This window comes from Felis catus, chromosome C1 (genome assembly GCF_018350175.1).
Source record: "Felis catus isolate Fca126 chromosome C1, F.catus_Fca126_mat1.0, whole genome shotgun sequence".
Classification (NCBI taxonomy): domain Eukaryota; kingdom Metazoa; phylum Chordata; class Mammalia; order Carnivora; family Felidae; genus Felis; species Felis catus.
Genome location: NC_058375.1, coordinates 121,559,801 through 121,570,382, shown reverse-complemented (window position 1 = coordinate 121,570,382; position 10,582 = coordinate 121,559,801). Strand labels below are relative to the sequence as shown.

The 10,582-nt window shown below is 41.1% G+C and overlaps 1 long non-coding RNA gene across 1 annotated transcript; it reads left to right on the top strand.

Annotated features, from left to right (window-relative positions):
* The first annotated feature begins 1,134 nt into the window (after positions 1–1,134).
* On the top strand, positions 1,135–10,250 carry LOC123379119. Its single transcript, XR_006583120.1, has 2 exons — positions 1,135–2,851; positions 6,924–10,250. It is a non-coding gene; the product is annotated as an uncharacterized LOC123379119 (long non-coding RNA).
* The last annotated feature ends 332 nt before the right edge of the window (positions 10,251–10,582 follow it).

The window sequence follows — 10,582 nt, the reverse complement described above, 5'->3', positions numbered from 1 at the left end:
AACTGCATTTTTCCAAAGCTAATGTCTGTCTTTAGCATCCATATAGAAGAGATCATGAGACCCTTTATTCTCTACTTGGCAACATTTCAGGTCACTTGCATATGAGTCACTTTTCATAGTATCAGAAGAATTAAGTTTATAGGAGTTTTTCAGAAAGAAAGCCTGTGGAAGTAACAGGCAGAAATATAGCAGGTGTTATTGCAATAAGAACAACATACTCCTAGAGTTCTACCTCTGATTGGGCATCTGGAAGGCTTGAAGAAGATGAGGAATCCAAAGTCTGTGTTGAATAATGCCTGACATTTTTGATGGCAGGCACATTATATGATCTTATGAATAATCCTGTGGAGTGAATTTGGTGGGTTTATTATGACCACTTCAGATGGGAAGACACTGAATCTTTGGAGGGTTATGTTTTTTTCCTAAGCTACTGACCAGACTGTCTCCTTAGCTAAACTTTATTTTATTTATTTATTTTTGTTTGTTTATTCGTTTTGAGAGAGAGAGGGAGAGTGCATGCATGCGCACACACACATACACACTGGATAGGGGGAAGAGAGAGAATCCCAAGCAGGTTCTGTGCTCTTAGCACAGAGCCCCATGTGGGGTTTAATCTCAGGAACAGTGAATCATGACCTGAGCTGAAATCAAGAGTCAGACGCTTAACCAACTGAGCCACCCAGGCTCCCCTCCTTAACTAAATTTTACTCCCGTTCCTCTAAGCCCTGCAGTCTTTGACCTTCAGTGTCTGTTCCTGTCTGGCTGGTATCACCTAGTTTTAGCAAGAATCATGTTCAGTCAGAAAGAACCCTCACCCTCAATATCTGATCAAATTCCTCATTCTCCACTAAACCCCAGCGGATAATCTGACCATCCTGGTCTGCCTTCAGCTGAGTTCTGTCAAGTCAGTTTAGCCAGAAATCCCCCTTTACTCCTAATATTTCCTCTTAGTAATTTTTTATCTACTCCGTGGCTATAAATCCCTACTCGCCCATGCAGTGCTTGGAATTAGCTCAGCTCTTTACTGAGGTCTCTCCTCCCCTGTTGAATACTTCTGAGGAATATCTGTTTTTTTTTGTTTTTTTTTGTTTTTTTTTGTTTTTTTTTTTTTTACCTCTAGCTACTGCCCAGCTTGGATTTTTCTTTGACACTAGTAAGCTAATGTGAGATACAACAAGACAGCTAGGACTTTGCTCTTCTGAATTCTAAATTAGCAGCTTTCCTTCTGTCACACATAACATATATTGTTCCTCCAGACTACAGCCAATTGAATACTGGTGTTGACAGAACTGAATGTATACAATTAAGCCAGTATGGTACTTCTGTTCAAAGTTTGTAATAGAACTTATAAAGAAGTGGTGAAGGAGGTAGACAGGGTTAGTTTTTGTGAGCTAATCAAGGAATGGATGTATGTTAAGGATCACCTGGAATATTTTCATTCTTTGTTTTCATTTCATTCATTCCTTCAGAAAATATTTATTGAGCATCCTCTTTACCTCCGCAATTCTGTACAAAAGCAGACATGTGTCTGGCCTTCAAAAGTTTAAAACCTGCTAGAGTACACATACATTAATCAAATAATCATGTAGTCAAGTGGAAAAAAATGTGCAATTATGATATCATAACAAAGGCTGAGAACAAGAGGTACCTGATACCTTTAGAGCAAATACTGGGGGTGGGGATACAGCCTGGTCAGTAAGGTCAAGAAAGGTTTCTTCCAGGAGAGGAAGCAAAGTCATGGATCTCCTTCTAGGCAGAAGATACAGCATGAGAAACTGAGATGTTACAGGAGCCACATGTCAGTACTAGAGACTACAGGCAGCCTGGTGTGGCTGACGTGCATTCTGCACAGAGGCCGTGATGCCACATGACAAGAGAGACCTGAAAGGCGTTTTAGTCAGGTCTTCTATTATACGCCATGGTCCCCCATGTTAAGTAGCTTTGTCTTCACTTGCAGAGAAAAGAGAAGACAGTTGGAGGGAGTTAAACACTGAGTGATAGCATAGCAGATCTGAGTGGTGGAAAGGTCACTGTGCCCGTTCTGGAGTGAGGTTAGAAGAAGCAAATGTTAACCTTGGAAGGTGGGTCAGAAGGAAGGTAACTGTAGCTGGACCGAGTGGAGGGGAGGAAGTGAGACTCATCTGGAAGGTACATCTATAAGCCACAGGGACAGATTATACATGGGGGATGAAATAAGGGGGGCTACAGATGAGGTTGTGGCTTCTGACCCACTTAAGTAAAGATTGGTGGTGACATTCGCTGGTGTCATAAGAAAAGGAGCAGATTTCAGATGAAAACCAGAAAGCTAATTTAGCTGTATTGAATAAAAGTACTCAGTAAAAAATGCAATTGAAAATATCTAGTTGCAAGGTAGATGTTTGGGTCTGACTCAGAGCTTGGTTTTTTTTGTTCTTTCAATTTCTTCTTAGAATTAATAAACGGTGATCATGGCCCTTTTGAACACTTAATGGTATTTTTCTTTACAATGTGATAGAAGAGAAAGGCATGCAGACTCCTTCTTTTGAGAAGCAATGTGTTATCACTTTTTTCCCAATCCACGACATACTGATTTTTATTACTGCAAATGACAAACAAAAAACCAATTCTAAATCAAACAAAAAAGGAATTTGCTGGTGTATGGGTTCATGTAAACGAGAAGGTTCAGAGGTCGGGCAGGCTTCCGGTATAATTTGCTCAGTGCCTCAGCTACGTTTCCCTGCCATTTTTGTAAATGCTTTGTCTTCTCCTTCAGACTCAGGCTGGTTTTCCTTGTGGCAGAGGAAGGGCTGCAGCAGGCATTTGCACACCGTGTCATCCGACGCAAGAAGACTACATCTCTATTATAAAATGTGTAAGAAGAGCCCTAGGATTAATTGTCTTTAACAGCCTTAGAAGATGTATCATTCCAGTTACTGAGGATAGAGTCAGCTGTCCCAAAGCTACAGGGATTTTCAGTATTCCTTGGGAGTCAGTTAGAAGGATGAATGGATGTTAGAAAGTCAACCAGTAGCTATTCACAAAAATCTATTTGGCTTACAAACACTTATGTCATTTTCTTAACACATGCCTTTTCCAATATGATTTTATCAGCCCGAACTTTACTCACTTTCTCTCCAAAAGGAATTAACAAAAGTCATATCCAATTACATGATTGAATTCCGAGTTTTAGGCTCACTGGATGATGTGCAGTATTTTTTATCAGGCACAGATATAGCTCCTCATAGTCCAGTAGTTAGAGTTAATGAAAATTTATGCACTCCCATATATAGACTCTAATAAAAATTACTAGTTCGAGAAGGGACATTTGGAAACAAGAAACAGTGGTCACTTACTCATAACACATAGAACATCCTCTGGAAAATAGTAACAGTCTCCCTGACTTGGAGAAGTGAATCCTTCAGTCTATTGGCTGAATCCTGGTTCTGTTCTTCAGGATAAATGGGCCCTGCACATTTATCTCTTCTCCATGGTTATATGTATTGTTTCTTGTAGATGTTGTCTTTCCAAGTAGGAAACACCAAAAAGCAGCACATTTCCATGTGGTGTGAGTTCAGGGATGAGGACATTGTTCCACAGCTGGAGCAATCATAAGCCATTGGGAGTCAGGCTTGAGATTTCATTGTCAATACATCTTCCTTAAATCCTCCCTAGGTTTCTGGTGAGTTCAGTCATCCTACAAAGGCAGGAAAGATGCCCACCCAAAATGTGGCTTCAATGTTGAGACTAATGACGCCACATACATATATACCTACAGTGTATGAAATAGTTTATTTCTTATATCATAGGGCTCTTCTGGGGAGAGCAGGGCAGACTTCCCAAGCTGGCCCATGAATGGCTTGAAAGAGCATGGAAAGCTACTGGCTTGGGGCATTCATTTAGGCTAGGGGTTGTAGCTGTGGTGAGGGTTCCCATCATGGGAAGAGGATTTATGTGATTTTAATCTTTAGTCACTTCGTAGGAGGGATCCCTGGACATCAGCTTGTTCAGATGTGTGGGAAGAAAGAAGGAAAAGACTTAAAAGTGGTTGTAGTTAAATATCAAAAAATGGAGTCAGACATTTTATTTGCACAGACTGTATCTTTTCCTAATACAGTTACTGTTCTGGAAGTCATGGAATCATATCTAGCCAATGTTTGTGGCTAGTAATGAACCCAATATTTCTGTCCACTCTTAAGTACTTCTGTGTTCTTAAGCCTTACTTCATTTTTTTTGTTTGTTTTCAACCTCTTTCCTCTGTGATTTATTTTTTTCAATATATGAAATTTATTGTCAAACTGGTTTCCATACAACACCCAGTGCTCATCCCAAAAGGTGCCCTCCTCAGTACCCATCACCCACCCTCCCCTCCCTCCCACCTCTCATCAACCCTCAGTTTGTTCTCAGTTTTTAAGAGTCTCTTATGCTTAAGCCTTACTTCAAATTCTCCCTGGGTGAATTGGCCAAAGTGGATCTGGAAAACAAAAGAAAGGTAAATTGTCCTTTTGTCGCAAGCTATATCCTGTCTTTCTCCACTGAAGAGATTGTCCCCTTTGACAGAGATTGTTCTACCAAGGCTGTTTGGAGAGGCTTTGTGGATCAGGCTTTACCTGTGTCCCAGTCTTAAAACTTTCCAAGATTTTACCTTTACCGTCTCTGCCAGAAAAGACGTTAGAGTTTGGGGAAGAAAATCTAACTCTTCAGTACTGATATTCTCTAAAACATTGATGTCTTGTTGACATGGATTGAAGTCTTCGGACAGGAAAAACATCTCCTAGCAGAGCTGCAGGTCTTCCACTCCTTTCTGACCAGTTCCACAGCAGCTTAGCTCTGTGACAAATGAACTTACCGAAGTTACTGAAAATGACAAACAACACTCTCCTGAGTTTTCGGTTCATGTTCCCCAATGTTGCAGCCTCACAAAGCAAAAGATCCATGTTCAGACATTAGACCACAATTTCACAACAGTTTCATTAATGTAAAACAATCACTATCAGTTTCTCACTTGAGGTAGAGACACGTTCTGTACCCCTTTCCTCTCTATCTTGAGGACAGCCTTCTTACAGAACTCTCTTTCTGGTGTTAATTCCATGTAAGTTGGGATGGTTTGCTTTCAAATACAGAAAACCTAAACTAAATTAAAATATAAAGATAATTTGATTGTCTTAAGTAACTCAAAGGGATTAATAGGTAGGGCAGTTTCTGACAGAACTCTGGGCCCACTTATCTATTTTCTTGACTTTCATCTCCTCATGGTTACTTTCTTGGGGGCCCACATATGACTACAGAAGTACTAGGCCTCATACAATCCAATAAAAGAGAGTGTCATTTTTTTTTTCCCCAAATATTCCCATCAGACATTCTCAGATTTACCAGGTGAGAACAATTTAGGTCAGGTGACCAGGCTGAATTTATAATTGTGGCCAGCATGGTAGTATGCATGGTTGGGATTAGTCCCCGTCACCTGCTGCATTTCTAGAAACTGCAGTGAATTCTACCTACTTGGAACCATAATGACTCTGCAGTAGAAATTGTGGAGGTGACCAACAGGTATCAACTGTAGTAGGTGCCCAATAAAAGGTATTTTTCCACTAAGAAGATAGTACCTTTCCAGAATTTGAACATTTGATTGATTGCCTTAAATGTTAAGCAGCGTGGAGCACTAATTTTCTCCCACTTTGTTTCCAGTATTTAATTGCACAGGATAATCTGTGCTAGGAAGGACCACCACTGTGGAGCTGTCCTGACATGGCTCCCAGGGGGCCATAGTATTTTCCTCTATGCTTATCAGTAAAAAATCCTATCTCTGTGGAGATCTACAAGACTCATGCAAGGAAACTGATTTGATGACCTTAAGGTCTTTCCCGTCCACTCAGGGGTATGAAACTTACCACCCATATTATCCATTAACGTTATGAAAAATTGTCTTCTGTGGTTTCCCATGTGAACTTTTTATATTCAGTCATAACATTTGAAATCAAGCTGCTTTTCTTTTATCAAACAGATTCTTCTAAGGAATTGTGCAAAGCTTTCAATTTTATAAGGTTGTGCATTCAAGAAAGCTTTTTAAATAGAAATAGGCATGAATTCCTTTGAAAGTTTATGCTAAAGTTGTGTCCTTCTGAAAAGGACTCCTGCTTCTCTTTAATGGTTCTCTCGGTGCTGAAATTGGAATAATTACTTTGGTTAGCTTTTGCACTTCTAAATTAGAGCCAACTGGATAAAATTTATTTTTCTCTTACTGAAAGCAAAATTTATTCGTATGTAGCCCTTTTTCCTGCTTCCTCATTTTGAAGTAATCTCTTTTCCACCACATCCAAGGAAACAAGTGACTTCATTTTTGCTACCCCATCTTCTCTGCTCAAGCCACTGTCCACCTTTGCCACACTTAAGTGTGTACCACAGCGAGCATTGTGTTTCTCTACTTCAAGAATATTTCTGTCTTATGTTATTTTCCTTCTGGCCTTGCTATCTGATAGGCACTGTCTGAAGAATTGACTCAAACAAAGGCATTCAAGGTTGAATCCTGCATAGAGGAAGCACCAAGAAGGCCACTTGAAGAGGCTCCTTTTCCTCATTAGCACAAAGGGACCATCTGCTCACCAAGCTGTACATTCGTAGTTTTGCATCACACCAGAATGAAACATCTTTTTCAGTTTGCAAAAATGTGCTTTTTCCTAGAGTTTCAGATCCAGTTGTATAATCTATTAGAGTCCCATGTAAGTCAAGCATTTTCTAGCAAGCAATGGAAATTAACTCTGATTAACTTAGGAAACAGCAAAGGAATGTGTTGCAAAGATATTGGGGTAGCTTATAGAATTATGGAACATTAGGACTTTCAGAAGGACAGGGGCCAATGTACAACTATAGGATCTGCAGCAGAAAAAAAAATGGACAACAAAATTAGCCAAGGGCTAATGTTTCTTCTCTTTTTCTCATGACTCCAGTTTCCAATTATCTGGGGACAGTATGATTGACCCAGTTTACTGCATGTTCATCTGTAGCCACGGATCAGAAGAGCAGGCTTACCAGGACTTGCCTGAAAGGTTCTTCATTAAAGGGAAGAGAGACCTTGTCACCAAAAGAATGAAGAAGAAATGCCAAGTCTATCAGAATAAATAAGTCTACTTGTGATAGACATGAAGATAGACACCCCTTCAAGACAAGGCTCACTGTCCAGTTCAGAGTAGGTGGCAACCAGCCTTCAGCTACTGTCATCGCTAGGTCCACCTCAGCTTTTGAGTTGTAGTACATCAGAAATGGCCAAGACTGACAGTGGCAAGAGAATATCTTTCCAAAGGGAAGAACCTTAGGTGCTACACCTGGGCATCCACTTTCTGTTCAGTTAAACGTCTGATTCTTGATCTTGGCTCAGGTCCTGAGTTCAAGCCCTGTGTCGTGCTCTGTGCTGATAACATAGAGCCTGCTTGGGATTCTCAGTCTCCCTCTCTCTCTTCACCCCCCCCCCCCTTGCATCCTGTCTCTCAGAATAAACAAATAAACTAAAAAAACAAAAAGGAATATATACAGACTCATGCAAAGTTACAGATGGACTGGTCAGCTGTCAGGGGCTTAGAATAGAAAGTAGAAGATCAAGGACAAAGCGGTCTGGGGTAGAGACATTCGGATGGGCCTATGGGAGTAGGCATGCAGTGGGAAGGTTTTTCTTTCACATATGAATACCAGCAGAGTATTATCTACCAGAGGGCCACTATCAACTGAGTACACAAAATGCCTTATTAAACGATGTGCCATCAGATGACTGCCTCTGGTTGGTCCCACTTCATAGCAACGAAGGAGCAGGCGTGGGCCGTGAGCTTGGGATCCACTCATTGTCTCATACATACCAGTTGGAAGCAGCTACCGAATATAGCATCATAATGGTGCTTTGAAGGCACTAATTAAGTGCCAGCTGGGTGGCAGTCTTCTGTGAGCCTAGAATACCATCTTCTAGAAATTAGAGACATGTCAGTGGCATTGTGTCTCTAGTAGCAAGAATGCATAGGTCTGGGAATCGGGGCAGAAGCAGAAATGGTTCCAATTGCTATTACTCCCAATTCTAATGACGCCCCAAAGAGACTCTGTGCTTCTCATTCCCTCCACTCTCGGCTCTGCAGGATTAGAGATCCTGGCCCACAGAGGGAGTATACACTCTTGCCAATAGACACAGTAAACATCCTATTGAACTAAAACCTCTGACTACCACCTGGTGCTTTGAACCCCTGTATCCAGGGACCAGCAGACCAGAAAAGGAGTCACTGTCTTAGCAGAGCACTGAAACTCATCAGCAGGAGGAGCTAGAGCAGCTGTTATTTAACAGGGGCAGTAAGGAATATGTGAAATATTGGTATCCAGTTGGGTTCCTTTCTTGCCCGATTGTAACTGTGAATGAGTAAGTGCAGGACACTGGCCTGAGAAGCCTATGGTTGCCAGGAACTCACATCCCTCAAGAAAGAGTTTGGGATATAACCTAAGGTAAACTGCCCACTGAGACCAGTAGAGGTGACAGTCGAGTGGGGATTTGAAAAGATGAAGGAAGAAATAGATGGATGAGTACCACTTGCAGCCCTGGGATGGGAGTGGGGAAGAGAGAAAGAATTCCAGCCTCTACCTTCCTGTTTTAAATTCTACCCCCACAAGCATGCGTTTTCCAGATGTATATGGAACAGTGAATCCACAGGGTACAAAGTATGGGTTGTGACAGATACAAAGAGATGTAACTCTGAAATTCTCCTTCAAGGAAGGGCTCGTTGCCCAGTGTGAGAAGTGATGTTAGCTGGCAGCTTCCTTCAGTTCACTTTTTCAGGTGTGCCTCAGCTTTGAGTTAAGTTCATGTTCTCTTTGGGGTGGCCTCAGCCAGTGACTGGACAAGACTGACAGAAGGAGAGAGCAGTTTCTGCTCACTGTAGGATTACTCTAATATCCTTCCGTAGCCCCCATGGGCATTTATATCACATTTTCTTGACAGACCCTGCCTCATCTTTCCTCCCTTTTGCTTTCATAGATGTTACTTCTCTGCAAGCCTGTTGCCCTCCTGCCTGCATTTCAGTGTCAGCTTCTGTAGGACCCAACTAACATACCACTAAAACCTTTTTTTTCCTTTCCTTTCCTTTCCTTTCCTTTCCTTTCCTTTCCTTTCCTTTCCTTTCCTTTCCTTTCCTTTCCTTTCCTTTCCTTTCCTTTCCTTTATTTCTACAAGCAGTGTCTAAATCAGTATAAAATAATCCTGACCCCCAGAAATTTCAATTCCTTTTAGAGTGCCACACATTCAGATCTTGTCCCTTGGTTTAGCACGCAAGCAAATTTACATTACTGTATAATCCTCCTTCTAACTTTTACAGCTTTGGGTGACTCACTGTGCATCAGCATAGAAGCATTATGCTCATTCTGATTGTCCAGTGTCTGTTTACCTACTCTGGCTACCCAATACAAATACGAAAGGACCACCTTTGTGAGCCAGTATGGGCAGCATCACCAGCGCTCAAATACAATGTTTTGTTTTTCTCTGATCTTGTGAAAATACTTCTCAAGAACACTGAAAACAAATGTTCACATCCAGGCATTACTCATGGCTGATCCTGAGTTACCTCAGGTGCTAAAATAGCTCTGTTGTAGTGGAACAGACTCAAGTTTTTCGTCAGAATCAGCTAGGTTGAACCCTGGGTTTTGTCCACGTAGCCTGTGACTTGAGGAAAGTTACTTCATCTCTTTATTCCTAAAATTTCTTATGTGTAAAATGGAGGAATGATAATGCCTATCTCAGATTTTTCCTCTGAGGATGAGTATTGCGCACAATGCAAACAGTATATCTGGAACATGGAACCCAAACAAGAAATAGTTGCTTGTAGAAGTTATAGTATATAAGTAGGGTCCATAATCTGAAAGTGAAAGAAACTGTAATCTGTTTAGCAACTAGCAGGGGTCATGGCCTCCATTATTTATGTCGTGTACATGATCTAATTTTTTTTTCATCCACATAGTAACCTTACAAGTTAACTGTATACAACCTTACAGCTGGGAAAATATGGGTCTCTGAAAGGTGAAACAACTTGCCCAATGTGAAATGGTTCATAAGTAGCAAGGATGGGAAAGTTATAGAATTAGCAACAAAGTCCCTGATAAGAATTAAGTACCAGAGGTGAATGATAACAGGAATGAATGTGCTTTCTTATCTCTTGTGCAGCCCGCCATGTATGGTGAACCAGTGTGCTTTCACAGTGTGTGTTTTCTATGAGAAGTGGGCTGAGATTTTAAAGGGTAACTTGCTTGTGGGTTTGAAGCTGATCAGTGGGGTGATTTATTAGAAAATATTAATTGCTTTTCAATGCATACAAAAGGTCAATATAACGTGAAAATAAGACATTGGCGATCTTACCACATCCACTTTCATGATCATGTCTAACTTTTTGCCATTAGCAAATAGCCTGTTAAAAGAAGCTGATAGATAAGTGGATGTGTACTTGCACACTGAAGTACTTGCAGTTCCCAAATCGTGCCAAGCTCAGTCAGATCTCCCCCTCTGCATATGGCTCACATCTGTGACTTCTCCTTGGAAAGACCTTTCTCACTTATTTGCTTAGCTAAGACATTCGTACTTCAACACCAG